At 39.0% G+C, this 26,627-nt stretch overlaps 1 protein-coding gene across 9 annotated transcripts in view; it reads left to right on the top strand.

The window, feature by feature from the left end:
• Positions 1–387: 387 nt before the first annotated feature.
• tenm2 (teneurin transmembrane protein 2) overlaps positions 388–26,627 on the top strand; it is a 311,048-nt gene continuing 284,808 nt past the window's right edge. For all 9 annotated transcript variants that reach the window (XM_036127097.1, XM_036127098.1, XM_036127104.1 and 6 more), the window contains exon 1: positions 388–848. The gene's annotated coding sequence lies outside the window, so the exon portion shown is untranslated. The remainder of the gene's footprint in view (positions 849–26,627) is intronic.

Genomic DNA, 26,627 nt, shown 5'->3' on the forward strand with positions numbered 1-26,627 from the left:
AATATATCCCTGGATGTGCCAATTTATTTTCTTTGTATGGTAAAATTGTAGTTACATTTAATAAACTGTAATAACATGTACATGTTATATATATATATATATATATATATATATATATATATATATATATATATATATATATATATATATATATATATATATACACACCACTGCATTACACTTATAAACAGGCTGATTCATTGGAGAGCAGTGACCTCTGAAAGATGGATTGCGGCAGAATTTGAAACTCTTTAGGTGTTTAATCACTGTTGATCCCTTTCGTGCCATGTTGGAGGGATGCAGCTGCAGCCAGAAAGCCCACAGTGGATTACTGGCCATTAATGACCACTGACTTGTCTCAGCCGTGAACGCGCGCTCCGCGAGCCTCGGTCATTGCTCTCTGCGCTGTGCGTGGATGCATGGTCGCTCCCTGGGTTCCGCTGCGCGCAGCCTTTACCCGCCGATCAGTCTCTTCAGAGCATGCACGTCTGCCCCCGACGCCGTATCCTCCAGTCCGGAAGGGAATCCACGGGAAGACGTGCCCTTAATTTATACATTTTTTTTTTTTTGCGCGCAGCTGCTTTTGGCCACATACAGTCGGGCACTATCTCCGCCGCTGAATGGATTGCTCCGTTTGATTCCAGCAATACGGTGACATGGTGAACCGGAGGCTTCGAGCCCCATCAGTTTTCAGACAGGGCAAAGAAAAGTATGCAATAAGCAAGTGTATGAACTAGCACCCGGTGGCTCCAATCGAGGATCCGAGGGGTCGGAGGGAAAAAAAAGTTGGAAGTTGAAGGAGGGAGGATTATGCACATGCAGTGAGTGCCGCACAAATCCGCGAACAGGTACGTCACGTTTTGAACTATATTCCTATGGAAACGATGCTTACGCACAGCTTGCTGTGTGCGCTCAGTGGTATCGCATGAGTGTAGCGGCTCTTTGACACGCAGCGCGGAGCCGTGACATTGAGGTGCCTTTCATCGGAACAACAGCTGTTGTCCTCCTGCGGGTATCCACTGTAGTCGCTGCAGACGCAGAGGATTCCCTCAGCGCGTCTGCGGCGGAATATGTGTCAAAGTGGCAGAGTGAGGGGAAAACGCGGTGGAGTTTTTGATCCCATCTGTTTGGATCATCTGCGCAATATTTAAGCACAGAGAATAGATGGCATGCAAGAGAAGTCATCCTAAAGTGCAGCCCTCTCTAAGGGGTCAAGGTGGACTGTGAGGCATCTCTAGCATCCGACGTGTCCCTGGCTACTACAGCATCGCAGCATCCTTCCACCATTCAGTCTTTGTCCAGCTGAATGCTCTAAAAAACAACAGGATTTTATTTAGTCATATGAATTTTGGATGGTAGGTTTGAATTGGCAGATTGCAGTAGTGGCTCTTGTATAATTGGCTCCCTGGGCAATACCCTCCTTGGGCCACCCTGTACGCTTCTAAATACAGCTCCCTGTATGAGGAAGCTCCTTTGGCAATAAATAGATAAATTAAAAGGGGTTGTAACTTTTGAGAACATTAGGAGACAAAACATGCTGATATAATAATATTCCTTGCACTAGATAAGTAGATATAGCCATAATATCTTATCGTCAGTGATGTATTTTACTATATTATATAGTAGTTATATAGTGCCCACAGTGTTTAGGTATGTGGGATCCCAGTCAAAACTCTGAACTGATGTACTCTCTACCAGCACAGGGTAAAAGTATTCACATTAAAACTGCATCAAAGTCCTCGCCCAAACATATCCTGAGCATAGCAAAACTAGCGCTAGGCTAAAGATCCTTCCCAAATGAGTTGTAGTTCATGTTTCATTCCGTTTCTGACAGCGTTTACAATTTTACTGGCAGCCATTAACTTTTTCATCTTAACATTAAAAACATTCAAGAGAAAGAGTGATAAATGTGAAAACAGCAACAATAAACAACAAAAAGTAGCAAAACAAAAGTGGACGTGTAAACTGGGACTTTGTCAGACATGATGTCCCTGGGGAGAAATGGCTCAGCTCACTATCCAACGTCAGTGTGAATACAGCTTCTGCGGCACATTGCAGTCTCTTTCGTCTCGCCTCTGTCAAGTCGTCGTTCACCTCTTTGTAACATCCTGCATACTCTGTGAATTATTTTTTTTTTGTACTCACTGAGAGATGTTATAGAGTAATTATGTAGAATTAAATCACAGGCAATCGCTGTGCAGATGTGCCTGTTTTTTGCGCTGTTTTTGATTTATATCCTCCAGCACATGATCTACATTTTTTTTTTTTTTTCTGGTGACACTGAGAAGCAAAAAGCCAAAGCCCAGCTGGCACCCCCCGCCACCCCCTCCAACCCCAAGCTGCAGCAGAAAATATCACCGCGGGACGCCGTTAACTCCAAGATGAATATTCATTGAGCATGTCTGTGTGTGCCTTTCTTTTCCTAGGATTTATTGCCATATCCATGCATAAAGTTTCAGGGCAGAGAACGAAGGAAGCAAACTTTTGCTAGGATTCATGGTGTCATAGGCTGAGGCCCACACACCAGCTGTAGATCCTAGAGGCTCCCAGCCATCGGCACCTTGTGACATGAAAACTCTCGCAGACACACAGATGCCACGATGATCTTGATGATGAGACGCCCTGCTGAAATTCACACTTCAATCTCGCTGGAACACTCTCTCTCTGTCTAAGGCCCCTTTATCTCCTCCTCCACCTTGAGCTCTCTTCAAGCCAGCCTGCGCTTGTGTGATCTCTAACTCTCTTTGATGGCCGACCCTTCTTTCCTTCCCGCGTGTTGAACTTTTTGAAAGAGCTCTATGAATCAAAATGGAAGTGAAAAGCTCTTAGATTTGGACGCGGTCACTGCTGACAGTTTTAAAAGGCACGCATACAGAAACCAGTGTTGCTCTAGAGCCATATGTCTGGCCAGACTTGGCTGCCTTGCGCAGCGTGTCTGTGTGTGTGGGTTTATTCTTTTTTTTTTGTTGTTGTTGTTGTTTTGTTTTTTTCCTAATCGCCAAGGTGTGCTAATCCAGGCGGGCGGTGTGCTGTGTGTGCATATGCAGTCTTAAGTGCTAATAGGAGCTCACACTAGAGAGCAGCAGGCCGTGTCAACCGCAATCTCCAGACAAGCCCTCAGGGTGTCCTATTTGGCATGAGCACACGGACGCAGGCACACTCACACATATATGCACTAATGCGTCTGCTATGTTTAGACCTGACTTAAAGACCCCGAGTGCCCCAGACCTCGTCTGAGTAGAACATTCACGTTTGATCAACAGGATTACCTCAAATGCTGGAGATCTGGATGCCCTCAGAAGATGTTTGTTTTAGAGACGTGCCAATCGGGCATTTTCTAGTCAATACCACTTTTTTTTTATGAGGTCTGAACTGGACATTTCGACGAATTCGGGGTTTCATTTGTCGTTTTTTTGTCTCTTTTTGTTTTTACAGGCTACAACCTAAAGAGAAAAAAATGACATTGGTAGAGAATAGCAGGTTTGAATTCAACAGAAAACGAAGCAATTACAGGATTATCCCCATTTGGCCTTACCTTTCTACAGGAAGTGTATCAGATTACATGCTGGGTATTGATGCATTTACAGACCAGAAAAGGTGGGAGTTTTTTTTTTAGTTTCCATGCCTTTTCTGATTAGAACAATTGAGATTTTTCAGGCTTTGACCTGCCAATTACCGGTCTGAGTTGATGTCGCCAAAATCTGTCTATTCTGATCGCTGGCCGATTGATTGGTGCATCTGTGCTATTGTTTATTCACACATGAGTATTATTACGCAGTGACTGGCTTTTAGTTTCAGTCTTTTGTCTTTGTCTCTCTTCCTCTATGTGGGTTACATATTTATACATGCATTTTGCTGCAACACCTGTGAGGCCCGGAAAGAGGTGCATCAATCTTCATTAGGCTGAAATGAGGTTGGCCTTGTTGAATAAATGACTACCATTGAAACGTGTGTGTGTGTGTGTGTGTGTGTGTGTGTGCATTGAGCTCTGTGGCTTGCTTCAACCTGGCTGACAGATGACTGCAGTGATTTCCAGGGTTCAGCAGATTAGGGGATTAAAGACTGAAGGCTTCGCACAACAACACCAACGTGTGCACGGGCATCAGCAAACACACACACAAGCACACACCCACACCAGTCAAACAAATGCACGCTGTTGCATTTGGGGGTGTTGGGGCTGTGGTCATTGATATCCAGAGTGACCCCTGTGCTGTCTGTTGTCCCAAGGTGTGCGTGTATAATCATGGATGAAAAAACAGCATTATATAAAACCTCAAGGGTCCAATTTCACTAATGCCATTTTCACAGTACGGCCGTGACCTGTATTGGTGTTGAGGGCCCAGTTAATACATTTTGTCCTTCCCGACCAATTCAAAATCCACTTATCGTTACAAAATGAACCAGCATCGTGGGCTGAATTTTTTTATTTATTTTTTTTTTCGTGCAATTTTGTTGACAAAGTACAGCTAAAAGTCCCTCTTAAACACAAATTTAACATCGCTCTATTTTTTTAAATTTATTTTACTTTTCTTAATTCTGCCAGTTGGAACTGCATTGCATTGAGCTAATGGATGTAATAACAAAAACCTACACAGTTGTCGCTCAGGTATTATTATCCAAATGCACAAAAATGCTTTGTAGGTTTTTATGGGTTGACAAGGTATTTATTATTGTTTTTTTTTTTTTTTTTTTTAAAAATAAATTTGCTGCATGGTGCTAACATTATTTTTTGTGTGTGTGTGTACGTTTCCCTTTAACTGGGCATTCCTGGAGGGTGTGAAACACAAAAAGCTGTTGCTACTGATGGTGCAACCATGGCAACATTACCAGGTTTTACAATGCTTTAAATCCATCTGATTTTATCTTGGCAGCAGAGTTTAGACTTTTTTCCCTGTTTTCCATGGAAATGTTGTGTAGATAAAAGAAAGCGAGACTTTCCAGCAGAGCTGCGCACCTGCGACTTAGAGAATCCTTTCTGTCTGCCAAGTTTAAAATCTAAATATGATTTTGTTTGTTATTGAAATTTACAAATACTGACAAATTTGTTGGCACCCCGTTTAAGACATGTCAAAAACAATTCCATCCATTACAGCAGCAGCATAATAATTTCAGTCTTCCCTTAAGCTATCTGCTCCTGAGCTCAGCCTACAGGTCTTCTACAGAAATTAGGTGTGGGGACCGAGACAGGCCAGGGTAGGACCCAAAAAGATGTGAGCCCCTGGGCTAGAGACAGTTTTGCTCACCTGAAAGAATTTATTTTATCATGCCCTTCAATTTTGCAGTTATTCTTGATGTGAAATGGGTAGAGACGGGGCATGGCAGCGTGATTTTTAAATATTTGCTTGGCTAGCTACCAAATGCCCAACAATCAAAATATCTCACGGTTACATGAACTAACACTGTGTTGCAAAATATGAAGTACAATTTTCGAAATAATCATTTCAGTGGTAAAAAAAGAAAAAAAAGAAAGAATCCCAAACAATTTTGGCCTGCCCTTGGTGACTGCTGTAGTGTGATCTTTCAGATGATTGGCCCCATGTCGTGACTGATTTGGCTACAGGTTTTGGATCATTGCTCTGCTGAAAGACTTACTGACAACCAACCTTTCAGTTTCTAGTATATTCCTTCAGACTTCTCTATTTTAATTATCCTGAGCATGTGAGGCTTTTCCACGTATTAACGCTTTGTTATATGCCGAACCCACCTAATGCCTTGCTTAAAAGCTCAACTTCAATCTCATTTCACCAAAGCACACAGCTCCATTTAAAGATTAGCATACAATACATTTATGTTTTTGATGGTAGGGCAGAAAATCTTTTTCTTTCTTTCTTTTTTTCTGGCATGCTTATACAACTGCCTGGTAAGTAGATAGTGTTTAGAGTTAGTGGTTAGAGCAGCGTGCTTGCGTTCTGAGAAGGCTGCAAGAACCCAGTTCGATCCCTGCAGACTGCCACCATGAGTCCCTGATAAAGACCCTTAGCCCTTAGATTGGGGGCCACTCAGTGTAGGCAACCCACTGCTCCTTAAGGGATGGGTTAAAGGCAGAGACAAATTCCCCCTCTGTGGGAATCTAAAGGAAAATACTTATTTATTATTTTTTTCCCACTGACCATTCTTAGGGCAATCTTAATATGAGTCTACTGGTTGATTTAGTTATAAACAGTTATCCCTAAATATGACACTTTCCCCCCATTGATTAAATTGATTCATACTAAAGGTTGGATTTTATTAAAGGCTGGATTTTATTAATTTTTTTAAGGGAGAAAACGCCTTTTCTAGCTTTTACACTTCTTCACCATGGGAACCAACCATTTCTTCATAGCTGCAGTATACCGCAACTGCTTAATAGATTAGTATTGTATCATTTCAAACAAAAGGTTAGAGAGTGAAACATGCAGAAACTACTTTTTGCCATCGCTGATTAACAAAGAACGCTGACCTTTAAAGAGAAGGGCAATGTAAGTGAAAGCAAGAGAGTTTAATACTGTTGATAAAACTGCTGTAATTGTCAGGACACTCTGTTAAATAAGGAACAAAAAATAAACTTAGCGGCACAACTCTATTAGAGGCTGCTCATTCTGCCCACCACCTACACAGCTTTGTTACGAGCCCAGGGCTTTCTTGGGCCTGATATATAGTCAACCTAGTGTCATAAATCCACATCCTGATAAAAAGGAGAAAATCCTGCAGTATTGTCAGTGAAATAAAAAAGATACAGATTTTGAACTCCTTGAGAGCAGATTTTGGATGGCATGACATGCTACAGTGTCAGAGAGGATTTTACTGGGATGGCCTATCTGTAGATCAGATAACCAGTTGCGCTTTGCTTAACCCCTCCCAAAAAAATAAAAAATAAATTGCGTCCTGTCTGTCTACTCCTCTCTGAGATCCATGATGTCAGATTTCAACATTTCAGTCATAAGTTTGTTCCTTTAAGCGTGGCTTACCGAGGCTTTTTCAGAAATGGCATCCTATGGGGTGCTGGGATCCTAAAATGTGAAATACCTATTGATCAAGGAGCTAATTATTTTATTCATAGTTATTGGTTAGTAGGTAAGTGGGGATATAATTGAGATGTCACAAGATTAAAGTGGCATGATAATCCTTATCATAGTTAAGTCTATCTCATATAGTGTTATCATAAGATGTCAGCATGTGACAGCATCCAGCAATGTAGTTTTGAGCTATCATGGGCCCTGAATACATGAGTGGGTGCTTTAAGCTTTAACTTTCTATCTATGTTTTATACTCTTATTTAGGAAAATAAAATTCAGTAAAAGCTTATTTATCCATCAAATAAATGTTACAAAGTGTTTCACAGAAAGGGTGAACCAACAAAATACAAAGCAATCTAAAATGCAGAAAATTGAACAATTTACACAACTATAAATAACAGTCATAAACTAACTAAATGCTCCTAGAATTTTTTTTTGTTGTTGTTGTTTTTTTTTCTTTTTTTTTTTGTTCTTTTAAAAAAAAAAACACACTGAGAACATTGCAACTAGCTGCGTTTCCAATTACAAATGTGCTCAGAATATTGTCCATGTTCTGCTAATGTCAAAAAACACAATTTCACCATTGCGGTTTTTACATTAAATGTAATTAAAATAAATAAGCTTGTTCAGGTGACAAATCAATAAAAAAAACATGGCAGCAGTGGGTGTAAACATTTAGATGAGATGTTTCCATTTCAGCCGCGGCAGTGGAGCTCTCATCATCAGCCATCAGAGGAGACGCTGGAATGACAAGCCCCTCATGAATATACCTCATACTTGGGAGTGGTTACGTATGCAGCGTTTTTGGGAAATTGTGCTCAGCAACTTTACAAAAGAGCTATGAATTCAACACTTCCTGTTGCCTTCTTCATCTTTTTCGCCAGTAGTAATATCCAGTTTTTGATCACTTGACTTGTGTGATGCAAAAAAACTGTTTCCATTGCAGTTTTGTGAAATACCACAATTTCAATGTGGCTGAAAAAGAGAGCATCCTAGTACAAAAACCTTTTACCAAAAAAAACCAAACATTTTTTTTTGTTCAACATTGGCGAGTTTCCATTTAGCTAAAGTATTTTTGTTATTACAATTTGGGCTGTTTGATGGTTAATAGAAACTGACTGTTAATGGCTGACAAAGTTTCCATCTGCTTCATCGCTTCCAGTCTGAGTAAGCTGACAAACTATTTCAGTTGTTTTTTAAACATATGTGTTGTTGATCAGCTCTAATTTAAAGTCAACAAACTTGTATAGGTCTGCACCGAACATAATTTTTAACACAGTTTAAGACAGTATTGTAAATCATCCTGTCTCGTGAGCTGAATTTCTAGTTACATTGCTAAAAAAAAAAAAAAACAGGGCAAAGTCCATAAAAAATGTATAGAAAAGATGATGAAGGACCTTATAGATTTCTGTTTTACATAATTTCTAAATAAATATCTGAAATACTTCTGAAGGCAATGATGTTATGCTTTGTAAATCAAAAAGGTAAAGAGACAACATTATAGTAGTGTTTTTGTTACATCTTCTCTCTACTTTGAAACAATGGCTATGTTTAGATGCACAAAATCGGATAAAAATGAATTTGGATTAAATAATTGGATTGTACCGTTTATATACACACAATCAATTAATCCGATTATAAAGTGTGTATATATACACCTGGCTTTATTCAGAATAGAACCAGTCTGACATGCGCAGTTATCAAATTCCCCTAAATAAAACACAGAAGAAGAACTTCTGTCTTTGCTATAGTAAACAAAGCAGTGTTATACGAGTTTGTTTGTCTTCCAAGCGCCCAGGGTGGACTTGCACGATGTTCTAATGACAGTTCAAACGTTGCTGAGTAGGCAGCAATTTTGAGCTCTTTTATTTTTCTGAACAGAAAGGTTGCATCAGGAGCCCTACAGTTTTGCTTCCCGATGTATTTCCGCCACTTGCCAACGCGGAAGTACCTCACGTTTACTTTGGGCGAGCATGCGCTCTCGGGTCAGTTTGCCATATTCAGAATAGCTTGAGCCTGACAAGCGTTTATATGCACATTGATCAGATTATCAATCTGCATAAACCACCCCTCTCATTCGGATTACAATCTCATTCCGACTGATCTTAATTCGGTAACAGTATTTCGATTGGCTTGTTTACATGTCGCTTTTTTATTCCGATTACAGTTTTCCATGTAAACGTAGCTAATGAGACTCAGGAAGCCTTCCAGGATACTTAGCTGCAGGAAGAAATTTAGCCACAATAACCAATGTTGCATTTGAAGCTTGAAGAAGAAAGATTTCAAGTTCTCATACATTGTTCCATCCAATTCACTGTCTGGGATTTTTCTCAACAGTTTCTGAAACCTGACAAAACAAACTCTTCTACAGTCTGTCCCTCTCCAAGCTCCCCTGTGACCTTTGATGCCTGTATTCCTTCTTTAAAGGGGGTTTGTGTTGCTCGGGTGATCGTTTTGGTGTGACGTTTGGATATGAGTGTGTATTAACTTTGCTTTAGAGAAAGTGACACTTGTAGAGCACACCCTTCATCTCGGATTACTATGCCCATGGATCTTGTGGGTATTTGTGTTGGAAGTGATGGTGGAGCAGGATGATATTTACTTCATCTGTCTGACAGCTGACCGACTGCTTTTAACTCAGCCTCCTCGTGAGCTCATGCCGTTTTGAGATGACCTTCTTGGCAAAATTTAAGTTGAGAAAAATGGGGTTTCTAATTTATCTGCCTATTGCAGTGATGTTCCTAGTCTAAACCACCTCTGATTTGTATAAAGATCTTTGAAAGAGTCAGACTTTATTGTTGTCATTTGAAATGCTTTCAAACAATAACTATCCAGTTATTCTGAAGGTCGTTTAAAGGTGTTTGCTATTTTGTGCTCATTTTCTGTCCAGTATTTGTATCTGACCATGACATCATGTAAGGCCACATAAAATAATTATGAAAGTGGACTAGTGGAGGACAAAAGAAGTGTCACACTTAAAAAAAAAAACACTGATTACATTATCTGAGAGCCCGGTGCCTAAGAAACAGGAAAGATCAACAGAAAGGTGATATGGGACCTGCATGTCCTTTAGTTGATCATATACTGTAAACCAAGTTTTTGGCTAATAACGTTTTTGCAAATCGCCTTGTTGGTAGAGACATAATATTTTAGGAGTGTCAGACTGTTTCTTTTGGTGTTAATACCAATTCAAATAACCCAACTGGAAATTATAGCAGACTGCAGTTGGGCTCTATTACATTTCAGAACACATTTATGCTAAAAATATTTTAGGTCATAGTTAAGCAATCCAGCTAATGGAAAACTGTTTGCTCCTGGATTGAAAATCAGTGAAAGGTTCAGGAAAATGTTGAAGAATGTGTACCACTAAATCACTTAGGAAGATCTTGGGCCTAGTCCACACGTAGCAGGATATCTGGGAAAAACAAGACATTTTTATGCGGTTTTGCCTTTCAGCCACACGTAAATAGCATTATACATCCCTTAAAAATAATGATCCTAAAAACTTCAACCAAAGTGGAGATTTATAAATTCTCCAATTTTGAGCCTGCGTGTGTACATAAAGAGATGGATATTAATGTCTGCCGCATCACGGTCTGCGACAAATATTGCTACGCACCGTCACACGTGTATTTTTTCACAAGATCAAACCTCCAGGCACCATGATTCATTCCTAACAGGGAGTCGCGTTTGTTTTGAAGAATTCTGATTGGCTGACATAAGGTTTAGTTTTGCTGTACACTGCCCCCTATGCATCTGCCTTATAGAAGAAAAGCTCTGTGGCGTATTTCTAAAAGAATAAAATAAACTCCTATGGGTATGGTATTATTTTTAAAAACTGCTATGTGTGGACTAGGCTTGAAGCTTAGGAAGCAAGATGGATGAGAGGCTGGACTTTTACACAACACTGCATATGTATTTTAAATGTCTGAATGTTCAAATGGCGCTGTGTTGCTCATGCAGCTGGAAAAGTTTATTTTATTTTCTATCCCAGCACAGTTATTCATCTGTCAGCTGAAATTAGATTAAATGAAATATTTAAACTAGAGTTCCATCGAGTGATCCACACTTTATCAGATTTGATCACAATAAGCCAAAGTTGAGTCGGAAACAAACAAATAAACATCTGGTCTTTCTCCCATCAGTGAATAGAGCATCACTGACCTGAGCCCTCTGTTATAGACTCACAGCATGGAGGAGTAAGAAGCTATGTAAAAAAGTTAATTTTTTTCAACTTGTCAAGACCTGTTCTTATTTCCTTCAGACTTAGAGAGAGCAGGACTTGAAGCAGATAACAGGAAGGTTGACCAAAGTTTCAATTTTGGTGTCATGGTAAATGTTTGAATTGGGAATGTTGTTAGTCACTAGACAGCTGTTTTAATAATGCTTGCAGCGCTAAGAATGTCAATTGCCAATATAAGATGCTACAGACAGTTTAAAATGTCACCTTTATAATAATTCTGACTGTTTCAAAGCATTAGTAAAATGTTGTTTTACAGCTCTTACATATGCACTGCACTCAAGTATTAATGACACAGCAGGATGGCTACCAGAAAAAAAAACATTTAGACAGATCAAAGCTGAATTTATGAGCTCTTGTTTTGCAGCAGTAAAACCGGGATACTTCCTATCCTTATAGAGAGGGAAGTAACTTCCCCTTTAATTATATTTGTATTCGTCCCTTTCCCAAGGGATGCAATAAAATGTGAACATTTTCTCATCTGCCGTTATGAGAAAGGTGGGGCTTTTGAGCATTCCTGGTCATTAACCAGATTTTTCCTGAAGCTTTTGCTATTTTACTCAGGAAGTGGAGTCTGAGCTATTGCTAATAGATAGTAGAGCAGCTTTGTTACTATTTCCATTTTATTTATTTTTTTTGTTATAGGTACACTCAAGTTGTCTTTTGTTTTTGTTTTGTTTTGCTGAAAAATTGTCTGCAGAATGGATCATACAGGCATATGTTCACATACACACAGAATTTCCTTTGGTTAGAAATGACTGTGACTTTTACCATTTACAGCATGGATCTAATTTTAGTTGTGGCACCATTCAAATCCATGCATTGCGTAGCCAATAGAATAGCTCAAACTCTTAGTGGCAGCCGATGTAATCAGCATAAATAAAGCAGCTTCTCTTCCTCTGTGGCTTATCTGCTCTCTCTTTTTCTTTCTGCCTCTCTTTCTAAGTAGACATGTCTAGTTACAGCCTAAAATGGCCTTGTGAAAGAGGACGCGAGTTAAGATGGCATCCCTGGAGACTTTTCAGTGGAGTAATTTAATAAACTGTGATATTTTCCCACTTCACCAGGGAAAGGGAATAGGTTCAGAAAGTAATGAAACTCAGCTGTTGAATTTTTAATATTAAAGAATCAATTTCCTGTTCTTGAACATAACCAAGTAAAGGTTCCCCCTTCTCTCTCTCTCTTATATCTCCTTTTGTTACATACGCAGTGAGGCATTGATGTACAGTAAGCCACCTGTTTTTTTTTTTTTCTTCTCGAAGATGGAGGATGTAAAGGTTTAATGCAAACGTGTGTTCACATGCCTATTTTGGCTCCTATCCAGACTATAGCATTTGAAGAGCAGCTGGAAATATAGTTCCAAACAACTGTTACTGCTAATAAGCTGAGAGCTAGCAAGTCACTACCCAGCAAGAGCGGATATGTGTTACTTTTTACAATGGAGTCATTCAGTCAAATACTATGAGATTTCTACAGTAAATGCTGCAGTTGGGGAGGGCAATGTTTTACTTCAAAGTACTAAATAATAAGCAGCAGGATTTACATCACTATTTTGTTGCTAAGTGCCTTGTATGAAAAATACAACTGGCAAAAGTAATAAAAACCTGATAGGCCAACACAAAGAATACAACTATGGAGTGGAAGGAAAATGATAGATGGTAATACATTTTTTTAAGGAGAATCTAAAAAGTGGCCAGGATTTGTATTCATCCCCGCTCACCTAATGAAAGCTGACAATGGGCACCAGCCCATCCACGCCCTCACCACGCAAGGTTAAGCGAGTATTGACAATGGTTGGATGGATGTTTTGCTGATAAGGTGTTTCCAAACCGAACGTGAACAAGACGATTCTTCTGCTTTGGTTACCAGCCGTTGGTTGCTTGATGTTATGCCTCTCTCTCTCGCAAACAATTCATGTGGACAACTGAGCGAAATTTCAGCATGTTATCCCCGCTGCAGAGCGCCTGTCCATCTGTCTTCAGTCAGTAAATCCATCGTTGCTCAATAGAAATATAGTCTAAATATATCTGAATACGTAACACAAACAAATCACGCTTAAATAAATAGACGAGGAGGACCCTAAAAGTGACGTGAATTGACAGAAAAATTTTGCAGCTTCTCTCTATTCTGTTCGTAGTTTTGCTTCAGTCTATTCGCCCAATTTGCACTTTGCATCGCGCGAAAAGGCATCGTTTGCGTCGCAGACTGTTAATTCGCTCCTGATCGAATGTTACCCCCTTTTCATAGGGATAACATGTAAATCACTCGCTCCATTCGCCTTGTTCGCCTTCGGTGTGAACGCCCCTTTAGACTTTAAAGATATTTCTTGCACATAATGAGATGAAAGCCAATAGTTGAAACCATATATTTCTATATACTGCAAAACTTTCATCCTTCTGTCTCACTACCTTTTAATGTTGCTTTTTGAGTAATGGCTTCTTTCTCGCTGAGTGGCCATTCAACCCAAAGTGCAGGAATTTTTTGTTCTGGGTTCTGTTGGCAAATTTTACTCTAGAACTCGTTCTTTCTAGGAAACGGGAATATCTCTCTTTCCTGAAGGTCATGGCGGGACAATTCTACGGAGCCCCTAAAGGGACATGGAGGGGAAAAAAGCTTTTGCGAGATCTCGAAATACTTTTTTTCCCCTCCATGTCCCTTTAGGGGCTCCGTACAATCCCGTGCTGTTTATTCTTGCCTTTAATTTTCTGAACAGACAAAACCTTCAGGCATCTGGAAATTGTACCCAGGGGTGAACCAGTATTATGAAAGAGAAAGAGAAACTCGCTTCATGATTTCTCGACTGATTTTTTTTTTTCTTTCTTTGTTTTAATAATGTTACACAAGGAGACAACATATTTTAGGTGTTGCCCTAAAATAAATTCACTGGTTTGACTCCATTTAACTTAAATATTGTTACTCGTTAATCAAAATTTTGTAAAACAATTGCTTCATATAACTCTGAAGAAATGAAAAATCCAATTATTGTGGCATTCAACAAAAGAATAACTTTAGTGATCCTAATTTACATCCAACAGGAATAGTGTTGCCTTCATTAATTTCAGAGAGATAAAAAAGTATTATATTAATACCTGGTTTGAATTGTAATTTCAGGTAGAAAAAAATGAGGTTACGATGCAAAACACCTACTTCAGAGGAAAAAAAAAACTTTGGAAAAATTAACTGTGGACTTTAAGTCTAAGCACTTTCTCAGGAGATATTTCATTTTATTTCATATCACATAAAAAATAGATGTTAGTGTTTTTTGTGGACTTTTTAAAAAGCTTAAAGTTTGCTTGTCTTTCATCTGGAATTTTGTATGTCTATAGGTTATGTGTGAGGAATATTTTTTTTTCACTTTTAACATCAGAACATCATGTCTGTGGGGTTTTAACCATCCCTCTTCGTTCAGAATGGTCTCGCATTTAATAATTCATAAGTTAGCGGTTCAACATGATTTAAATAGTTGAATTGTTCAAAACGTGCAGTTAATTTGAAGAAATCATTTAACCAGAGATCAAAAGCAAGCTGTAAACTTGTTTATGAGCATTTTCTGACTTGATAGTCAATAGTAACTCATTTGGGTTTTCATTCATTCAACAACCCAACTCAACAGAGATTATTTTATTTATTCCTTGGTTTAAATCATCTGTGACTGTTCTTAGTGAGCCAGTAAAACCAAACCTTAAGTATATTATGAAATGAAGCATTGCTTCCATTTTTGGTAGAGCTTGCATCTGAGGTCTCAACCATTAGAACCATTGTCTCTTTTGTATATGTAATGTTTTTTTTTATTATTTTGAAAAAGGAAATGACCGTTCTATATTGTTGAAGCATTTTATTAGATTTAAACCGTAATCCGTTTTTTTTTTACAACTTTTCTATCCAGATATGAAACTAGCATGTGATCGTTTTCCCTCCTTTTGTGCTTTTGTCAAGGCTGTTGGGTGTTTGTTTGCTGCAGATCGTCAATGACACTCCTTTTACCCCGACTCCCCCTCCACGTGTGGCAGAGAAAAAAAGAGAGAGAGACAGAGAGGGAGAGGTCAGGTGATGATTTATGACCGAGATGCAGCATTCCAGCACGGGATGATTAATCTCTTCTGGGAACACTTCACGAGTACAAGTTTAACCTACCTCGGCCTTGCACACGCATCCACGCACACACACGGCGTGGGGCACGAAGCAACGCAAAACACACAAAGCTGTGAGCAAGCGGGCATTCCGCATGCAGGACGTAAATACAGGGGCAGAGTGCATGTAAGTGCTTTTGTATGCCATCCATGTGCATCTGCACCCCAGTATCCCTTTCCTGACATCCCCCTTATAGTCTTTGCCTCTTTCATTCTTTCTGCTCCCCCCCCAAAACCCCTCCTCATTGGTCTCGGTGGTGCAGTGTCTCACATTTACTCCTCTCCTCTTTCGCCTTGTCCATTCATCACAAACAGTCACAGATGCTCACACTCACATAGAGAGACAGAGAGAGAAAGAGAGAGAGAGGAAGGGATACAGAGATTGAGAGAACCTCAGTGAAAGGCCATTTGGCTCTGGTATCAGTGAGCATAAGGCTATAGGATTAGTGCTGCTAGGTGCTAAAAGCTTCAATGTCTTAATAAGCACAGAGGAAGGAAGGGACTGGCCCTATCTGTGTGATACAGCTGGGTTTGTGCACAGAATTGTGCATAAGCAGGTGCTCTGCAAAGGTACAAAATGCTCTTTTGTCAGTCCTGGGGCAGCATAGTGAGACGATATAGAGTGTAAATACCACAAGCTGCATCTGAAGCTCTGTTACTTGAAAACCCTTTAGCAAACCGTTCCATAGTTAAACCCGTAGAAACACAGAGGGTGTTGTAATGAATTCATTTATTTTGTTGGGGAGCATTCACAAGCAGTTGCATTTCGGGTTCCCCTGTTTTCTCTATTGCTGCGTTCAGAAAGCCTTGCCAAGTTGCACCCGCAAACTTGAATGCCTTGTGTCTGGGTTTCACATGAGCCATTTCCGGTGGGAGATAGCTCCTGCTCTGGCATTTTGGGCAGAGTAAATCTGTGAACATCAATTTTCAATTCTTGCCACAGATTCTCAACTGATTTCGGTCAGGACTTTAACTTGGCTAATCTAAACACATGAAGGTGCTTTAATTGCAGCTAATTTCATTGAACCTCTGGCTGTAAGTTTAGAGTTGTTCACCTGCTGGAAGGGAGTTCTCTGCCCCCGTCTCATGTCTTCTGCAGCCTCCAACATGTTTTACTCCATAATTGGTAAAAGTATTAAGCTCCATCAATCTTCACTCCATCAACTCTGACCAGCTCCCCTTTTCCATGCTTGGAAAAGGCATTCCCACAGTATGATACGTCCATTTTATTAATATTCTTTAAGTTGTTTCTTCCGATTCTCAATCATGCACTGCCTTATGTTGGTCTATGATATAAAATTCTGTTTCATATTTTGGGGCTGTAATGCGGGACACTTTGCAAGGCAATGTGTATATTCAATTCAATTCAATTCAATTTTATTTATATAGCGCCAAATCATGAAACATGTCATCTCAAGGCACTTTACAAAGTCAAGTTCAATCATATTATACAGATTGGGTCAGATTATACAGATTGGTCAAAATGTCCTATATAAGGAAACCAGTTGATTGCATCAAAGTCCCGACAAGCAGCATTCACTCCTGGGGAACCGTAGAGCCACAGGAAGAGTCGTCTGCATTGTACATGGCTTTGCTGCAATCCCTCATACTGAGCAAGCATGAAGCGACAGTGGGAAGAAAAACCACCCATTAACGGGAAAAAAAACCTCCGGCAGAACCGGGCTCAGTATGAACGGTCATCTGCCTCGACCGACTGGGGTTACAGAAGACAGAACAGAGACACAACAAGAGAAACAAAAAAGCACAGAAGCACACATTGATCTAGTAATCTGTTCTACATTAGATGGTAGTAGCGGGTGAGCCGTCTTCTCTGGATGATGTCACAGTTAACAGAACGCCAGACCAGGTGTACCTACTATGAAGAGAAAAGAGAGAGAACAGAAAGTTAAAGCAGAAATGACAACACATAATACATAATTGAAGAACAGTAGAACTCAATATAGTGAGAAAATTAGATCCTGATATACTCCAGTAACCTAAGCCTATAGCAGTAAAACTATAAAGGTAGCTGAGAGTAACATGAGTCACTAGTTATAATTTTTGTCAAAAAGAAAAGTTTTAAGCCTAGTCTTAAAAGTAGACAGGGTGTCTGCCTCACGGACCAAAACTGGGAGTTGGTTCCACAGGAGAGGAGCCTGATAGCTAAAGGATCTGCCTCCCATTCTACTTTTAGAGACTCTAGGAACCACCAGCAGACCTGCGGTCTGAGAGCGAAGTGCTCTGTTAGGAACATACGGGGTAATCAGAGCTCTGATATATGATGGAGTTTGATTATGAAGGGCTTTATACGTTAGAAGAAGAATTTTAAATTCTATTCTTGATTTAACAGGAAGCCAATGAAGGGAAGCTAAAATTGGAGAAATATGATCCCTCTTGTTGATTTTCATCAGAACTCTTGCTGCAGCATTTTGGATCAGCTGAAGGCTTTGAACTGCATTTTGTGGAATTCCTGATAGTAAAGAATTACAATAGTCCAGCCTTGAAGTAACAAATGCATGGACCAGTTTTTCAGCATCACTCCTGGACAGAATGTTTCTAATTTTGGCGATATTCCGGAGGTGAAAAAAGGAAACTCTGGAAACCTGTTTAATATGGGATTTAAATGACATGTCTTGGTCAAAAATAACACCAAGATTTTTTACTTTATTACCAGAGGCCAGGTTAATGCCACCCAGATTAAGTGATTGGTTAAGAAGTTTATTTTTTGAGGACTCTGGCCCAAAGATTAAAACTTCGGTCTTGTCAGAATTTAGATGCAGGAAATTTAAAGTCATCCAGCTTTTGATGTCATCAAGACATGACTGCAGTCGAAGTAATTGATTGGATTCATCAGGATTTATGGATAAATATAGCTGAGTATCATCAGCATAACAGTGGAAATTAATCCCATGCTGTCTGATAATTTTGCCTATCGGAAGCATATATATAGTAAAGAGAATTGGTCCAAGGACTGAACCCTGTGGTACTCCACAGGTGACCCTAGAGTTTGAGGAAGATTTATTATTAACATGAACAAATTGGAATCTGTCTGACAGATAAGATTTAAACCAGCCTAATGCTTTCCCCTTAATCCCTACAGTATGTTCAAGTCTTTGTAGGAGAATATTGTGATCAACTGTATCAAACGCAGCACTGAGATCTAACAGGACAAGTACAGACACAAGTCCATTATCTGAGGCCATGAGAATATCATTAGTGACCTTCACCAGAGCTGTTTCAGTGCTATGATGAGCTCTGAAGCCTGACTGAAACTCCTCAAGTAGGTCATTACTTTGTAAATGTTCACAAAGTTGATTAGCAACAACTTTCTCAAGAATTTTAGATAAGAAAAGAAGATTAGATATAGGTCTGTAATTTACTAACTCATCTTGATCAAGAGAAGGTTTCTTAAGTAAAGGTTTAATAACAGCTACTTTCAAAACCTGTGGTACATATCCATTTACTAAGGATAGATTAATCATGTCTAAAATAGTGCCACTGATCAAAGGGAATATGTCCTTAAACAACTTGGTTGGGATTGGGTCTAACATACAGGTAGAAGGTTTAGATGAAGCTAAAATTTTAGATAGCTCAGAAAGCTCTACTGCTTCTAAACAGTTCAAACACTGCGCAGATTCTAAAGATTCCTCCAATGCTGCCTCACTTACTGAGGACGAGGTAATCATGTTTGGGAGGATGCCAATTATTTTATTTTTAATGGCATCAATTTTATTTATGAAGAATCCCATAAAATCATTACTACTGAGAGCTAAGGGAATGGATGGATCAACAGAGCTGTGGCTCTGGGTAAGTTTGGCAACTGTACTAAACAGAAATCTAGGATTATTTTTATTCTCTTCAATTAATGATGAAAAATATGCTGCTCTAACTCTGCGGAGGGTCTTGTTATACAACAATAGTCTGTCCCTCCAGATTAAGTAGGATTCCTCTTGGTGTGTAGAGCGCCATTTTCTCTCCAATTTCCTAACATTGTGCTTCAAGGAACGCAGCTCTGAATTAAACCAAGGAGCCAGCTTCCTGTGAATAATCACCTTCTTTTTCAAGGGAGCTACATTGTCTAATGCAGAACGCAATGAGGAAGTCACATTGTTAGCAAAGGTATCGATTTGTGAATGGGAAGAAACAGCAATGCTGCCATCTACAGGGCATTTCTGCAATACTGAGGATATTAAGAAGGGGACAGACTCTTTAAGTTTTGATACAGCATTATCCGATAAAAATCTACTATAATGGAACCCTCTTTTGGGGGTGGAGAATTCAGTTAGATTAAACTCAAATGTTATTAAAAAATGATCAGACAGGACAGGGTTGTGAGGAAATACTGTTAATTCTTCACAATCAATGCCATATGTCAGCACAAGGTCTAAAGTATGGAGCCGAGAGTGTGTCGGTTCATGCACATTTTGAGCAAAACCAATTGAATCTAGGATAGTTTTAAAGGCTACACTAAGGTTATCACATTCAGTGTCAACATGGATGTTAAAATCACCCACTATAATAACCTTATCAGTATTTAACACCAAATCAGATAAGAAATCTGACAACTCATCCAAAAACTGAGTGTAAGGGCCTGGTGGACGATACAAAACAACAAACAGAAGAGGTTTTATTGCTTTGCAGTTTGGATGAGGGAAACTGAGGGTTAAATGTTCAAAAGAACTGTAATTATTAGTTGGCCTGGGACTAATTAATAAATCAGACTGAAAGATAGTTGCCACTCCTCCTCCTCTTCCCACAGATCTAATCAGCTATATAATCAGCTTTTGTTCTATGTTGGTCTGTCTCTGCCGCTCTGTTGACCAGACATGACCTTTCGATACTGTGACCCAATATGTGTTGAGACATGGGAACATATTTGTAGGGGTACAATTTGATGTGTTCATAGGTGTTAAAACTTGCTATCATGCAAATTTTTTTTTTTTTCTTGTTTTTTTTTTTTTTTTTGACAGCCAGAAAAAAAACATGATTTATGAGGAGAAAATGTACAAAGTCAAAAGAATGAAGTACCAATTACAATATGATTGATAACATAAAATTAAGACTACAAACGTTCCATTTAAAGCGAGAGAGTAAAGGTAGTTACCAAACATATAACTTAATGAGTCAATCATCTTAATATCAAAGGCTTACAGTTAAAGCTAAAACATCACTGGGATGTTTGATGTGCAAATTGAAAAGGATTTTACACAGAACCATGAGTTTTCTGTCACCGAATAGTGTCTATTCTATCAGACCAGCTGTCTTGTAATATTGCTTGTGGTCTTGACTGTCTTGAAAAGACCAGTGGTTACAGATGAAAAGAACTGATTTTCTCTTTTTTTATATATGCCGTTAGCAAGATAATTGTGCACAACCTTACATCAATGGGCCATAACATTAAAATCATGTGTCTAAGTTAAATGGGGAACCTTTTGTGCTCTGTAGACCATTCAATGCATGCTCTGAAGCAATAAGTAAAATGGACAAGTAAGATGTATAGGTTGGCCTGTTTGCTCAGCTAAAAAAAAAAAACATTTAGGAGGGTGGTAAGTGTCAAAGTGATGTCTGTGTGTCATGAGGACAATAGTTTTCACATTGGAAGATTGTGTTTTATTCAGATGAATTTTTATAATTTTATGACTGAATGCTGTCATTTCAGCAAACATTTATTACAGCATTAATGCCAGGTAACCAAACTTTGTCACAATCATTCTAGTTTTACGACAATAAAATAGAATTTGAATGAACGTATGGCCAAAACTTCAACAACCATTTATTTCATCGTCAGTGGTGTATACTTGCTTGGATCTGCAGAACCTAACTAACAGTGTGAAGAGACATTATATTGTCTCTTATTAGACTGATTTTTTTTTTTTTTTTTTTTAGATAAAACCAAAAAATAATTCATTATGAGCAAATCCACATGAGTAAATTAAGAAATTCAAATGTTGCTTGGCCTTTATCAACTGTAAGGTTATCAATAAAAACCTGTCATAAGATGGCAAGCTAAATAGTGATTTTATTGTTTATAGATTCAGCATTTTTGCTTCACTGCCTCGTCTTGCACCGGGTTTCACTAAGAGCTAGGTGAAATTCATACTTTTACAAGCAGACACGTGCTTTGCCCAGCGTTAGAAGCGTGGGATAGCTTTATGATTCAATAAGACAGCCACTGTAATTATTGCCAGAAATAGATAAAGCCATTTAATTACAAAGTGCTATACTGTACAGAATCACAGCTACCTACACATTATCTGATATGCTCAGTTACGTACAGGGATCCCTCTTTCAGACGTTAATCCTTTATCCCGCGCTGTTTTTTAACAGAGGCAGAGTCTATTATCTAATGCAAACATTTGGAAGAGCAAAGGAGTGCTGGTTGAGGGCGATGAATGAGTGCTATGTAATTTATTGTGAAATACCATCCTATTACCCAGCTCAGGTGAATCTCCTCGTCCGCTCCGCGGTGGTTCCACTGAACAATAGTTCAACACCATGTGTACATTTCTAAACTGCGACACGAATGTTAAGCCGACACACACACACAAAGATGACCTGCCTTCACTATGATGGCCTTAATACTCACATGTGAACCATTATGAAACATGTTGATGTAAGGATAATATTGTGCCTCCGCTTGAACGGGCCCTCTGAGGCTTGTTTGCGAGTGTTTATGCAGATTCATTTTTAATCGCAAGTAAAGTGTGTGTGAAATGCATGGGCAATGTTTTCTCTTCAACCCATTCCTGCGTAAACTGTCCTGCTCTGAAGTACAGAGGGATAGTCTCAAACCATGAAAGTGGCCCTCATGTGTGGAAGTGTAAAGTCTCAAGCCTTCCCCTGTAATGTACCCAGGATGAAAGAAAATAGGCAAAATCAGGTCTTAAAATTATCCACTTCACAATCAGCAATTTATGATTTGACTTTTCATATATAGTGACCCTCTCTCTGTTGTGTTATTCCAATATTTATTGTCCTCTCTTTCTTTATGATGCTGTGAAAGGAAAATTTTTTTATGTATTTACGATTAACCTCAGCAGAATGATCTCAAAGCAATAATATGTCTTTTCTGTGGTTAATTAAAACTTTAGAGTGACCGTTGTCACGAGGAGAACACGATGGCCTTGGAGTGAGACTCACAGGGCTTCCTCCAAGCTGTAGTCTGTCTGTGCATGGTGGTAATTGTGGTTGCACAACACTAACTTGCTAAATTAAAATCATCCACAAGTTAAACTGACGGTCATGCCCTGGCACATGGTAGGCGTTTATTTTCTGAGTGTAACTGAAATTATGATCATAATTACATCAAGAAGTCACACAAGCAGTGGTTAACAAAATGAGGAATTAGGTCAATTTTAATGTTACCATTAACTTAATAATTGAAATATTTTCTTATTTTGCCCATTCTTTATGCAAACCTTACAATATTAATTTAAGAACATTGAGCTTTTAAAAGTTTTGAGTATTGATTATTATAAAATGATTATTATTATTAATACTAATTGTTATTGTGCTGGCCTGGACGAATAGTTTTCTTTCTATTCACACTACATAGGCCTTTGTCTTAGGAGTGCTACTTGAAGATATTCCGTCTGAGAAGTTCTCATTTCAGATGGACCTCTGCTTAATTAACCGATCTCCACAGCTTGTTTGGCCTCTACAAAATGCTGACTGAATCAGTTTGGGTTGGAGTCCACTGAGCTGAACGAGAATTGAATTTGCAGAGCCATCCACACCGTTTACAAGAAGGAATGAACCGATCCGCTGCGATACCTGCTGTAAACCCACAGTCACCATTTAATGCACGCAGCAGTTTAGCTGATTGTGCAGGTCAGTGAAAATGGGTTTCCCTGTATAAAGATACGAGTAATATAAAGAGACTAATTAGGCAATCTGTCGCAGCATTTGGAATAATTGTGTAGCTAACCCATTACCGTGCTAATTTATTGTTTTATTTGAATGGAAAGGCAGCGATGCTACGTCCAGATTATGTGATTAATAAACAATTTATTACTCCTACCTGTAAAGCGTTGACTTAATGCATTTTTTTTTTGTAAGTATCACGCCTTGGAAGTTAAACACTGTTTCACCTCTAGTCCTTCAGCTTCAATTACGCATTTAAACTCATTGTGATGACAGAGCATATATGCCCACATAACAGGATATGTTTCCCCCAATTGATAAATTCCTGCAAAATGAGATTTAGGTTTTAGTGTTATCAGCTAGTGAATGCTTCAGGGTTTAGAAAATGAAATGCATCATTGACTGAGTGAAATTAAAGCTGGGACATGTTGTCAAACCAAACTTGATCTTGTCAAAACAGGCTGCATGAGAAGCAGACAGTACTCTGACTCTTCCCCTTGAAATGTCGTGACAGCCTGGTGATTAGACACTAAATTAGAAAAGTGCCTGAATAAACAGAAATCACTTCAAATATTTGCTGTGAGGACAGTGTCAGATGCGGGAGTGAGTTTAAACCCAACGTTGGCCAAAAAGAAAAAAAGAAATAGCTTTCGGCTTCTACTCGGAATGCATCTTCCAGCAAACATGCGCATACTGTGCTATTTTCATGGATTTAGCTGCTTGGATTTTCATGGATTTGGGCTGTGGAGGCGCACCGACATAATCACTTAAACTGCCCTCGTGTTTAATATGACTGCTAGCATTTTATTTTTCCTCAACAGGGATTCTTATATCCCAAAAAGAAGCTCAGTCAACTGAGTTGACAACGGGATATGAATAGAGTAATGAAATTAAAGGTTGTAGAGACGTGAATAGCGAGGGAGAAATAAAACCTTTATTTTTTGCTTCACAGATAATCTTGTAACATATCCTTTCCACTTATGGTCACATGACAAGCACAACCCAGTAAACATGGATTTTACTGGATTTTTATATGATGGACACAAAATGTAGTGCATGTAGTGGAAGAGAAAGGAAACATGGTTTCAAATTAAAATAACCCGAAAAGTGTATTTTATTAAGACACCCAGAGCCATTCTCATTGTATGTACTAGATATGATCTAAACCATCTGTAGCTCTTGTATTGTTTTTGTGCCGTCTTTTGTCCCGACCCAAGTTTTGTGCTGCCTCTTATAAGTTTTCTAATGGCATATTTACTGTAATCCATGTTTCCCCTTAATGCTTAATGCATAACCCAGCCCGCATTGTCTGCTCAACCGTAAAACCTGTCTGATGTAAATGTCGTCATCTGTACCTGCCCACCAGGGTCCGCCAGGTGTCTCTGCAGTCACCTGCGTGGCGCCCAGATTTTTCTGACCGCATTGGTTGTGAACACCAGATGAAATTATAATACTAAGAGCTTAAGGGGGGTGTTAAACACAAAGCAGAAAAAGAAAATGTAACAAAACAGGTTGGATCTGCTGTTTTTTTCAGTGTGGAACATTTATCTCATGGGTAACAATGATTTAAAAAAAAACAACCTGCATTGTTATTCTGTTGAGAAACCACCCTTTTTTTGGTTCTTCTCTGCTTCTTTCCTTCTTAGTCAGCTCTGTATATAGCAGCGCATTATGGCAGCCTGCAGGGACAACTGTAAATCTTTTAGTGGAATGCAAATCACAATCACAATCAGAATCAGCTGAGCTAAAATAGTGTAACCAGGAAGCTGAGCTTGTCCACTAGGTCTAACATACACAGTCAAACAGAGGTGTACCTTACCACTAAGCAGCTCCCTGTCCAAACTGAAGAAAGACGTCCCCTTACCATAATGCTGCCACCGCCATGTGGCTATAGTGTACAGGATGACGAGCAGGATTTGCTGCACATAGCTTTTTGTATGTAGGCCTGAAGAGATTACTCCATTTCAAATATGTTCTGTGTCTCTTATATGGCTTGTAAATAAAAAAAAAAACAGGACTTCTTATGGTCTTATGTCATCAAAAGATTTCTTCTTACCACTTTTCTACATACACAGGCGAGCGAGATGGACTAATCAGGTGACTTGTGAAGGCAATTGCTTGCACTGGACTTTATTCAGGGATATCAGAGAAAAGTTGACAGCAGAGAAATGCATGTTTCTTTTTTAAGATTTTTTTATTTGTGGAAAAAAAATCTTAAACATATAATTTCCATCCACTTTAGAATTATGTTCTGCTTTGTTTTGGTTTACCCGACAAAACACGTCGATTGTGGTTTTGATATAGACAGATGTTAAAACAAAACAAGAGCTGTTAAATGTTTGCGAGGCATTGTATTGAGCTTTGTGAGAGAAAAAAAAATGACTTGGTGAGCAAAAGTCAAGTTTGTGCCTATGTAAGAGTTTAACAGCTTTTGGGTTGCAGATACTGTCAGTTAAATGGTGCCAACAACTGATAACATCAGCTTTTCCACTTGCGTGGTGCCTTGATCAGCTCTGACAGAATGTTTTATTCCCTGCCAAGCACAAATCTCTGTCTGGGATTTGTAAGGCACAGCTTTGAAAACAATCCTGCCATATAGCTGTACATTTTCACTCTTATGAACAACATTACATTTCTCTCCTGAGTTTTTATTATTGCATCGGCTTGTGTACTGCTGCCGTCAAAGCCAAGACTTTCATATTACTGGCTCAGCATGGTTAAAACATCGTCCTCCATCACTTTGAGTCATGTTTGCCTAGGAAGAGAAGAGAAATATGACTTGTTTTTGTCGTGTCTCCTCTTTTTCTTAATCCTCCCTTGTTTTTTATCTCTAATGCAAAATAATAATGAAAGAAAAAATACCTCAAGACATTATCCAAAACTTAACAATGGCCTTTAAACATAAAGAATGGATTGACTAATTTCACATCATTCAGAAATCATAATATTTTATTTTTTTTACTTCCATGTCAGCAAGGATTATGATTGGGCTTTTAAACTGTTAGATTCCTGCTGCTTTTTAATATCATCTGTGATCTATTTGTGTCCTAAGCTGCTAATAGCTGAAGGGAATAAGCACAGCGGGGGTGGTGCTCGGAAAATGGATTGGTTCTTTTATGTTTCTACCCCCCAAAAAAAAGAGGTTGAATTGGGGATTTTGTTTTTCATCCCCCTCCTATATTTATCACTTGTCTCACCGCTGTTTTGCTCAACATTATGCACATCTTTGGCGTATTAGCAAAAAGCGAAATTCTGCCTGGAATCAATGCTGTTCGGAGGAATGGGGCTGATTTATTTTGTCGGAGCAAAGAGAGATCATGGTAAACCAGTTTGGGATTTCTGGAGAAACTTTTCGGGAACCTGGATCAGTTTAACTTTAGAAACTCTGACCCACAGGGG

The sequence above is a fragment of the Fundulus heteroclitus genome, chromosome 23, assembly GCF_011125445.2.
Source record: "Fundulus heteroclitus isolate FHET01 chromosome 23, MU-UCD_Fhet_4.1, whole genome shotgun sequence".
Taxonomy (NCBI): domain Eukaryota; kingdom Metazoa; phylum Chordata; class Actinopteri; order Cyprinodontiformes; family Fundulidae; genus Fundulus; species Fundulus heteroclitus.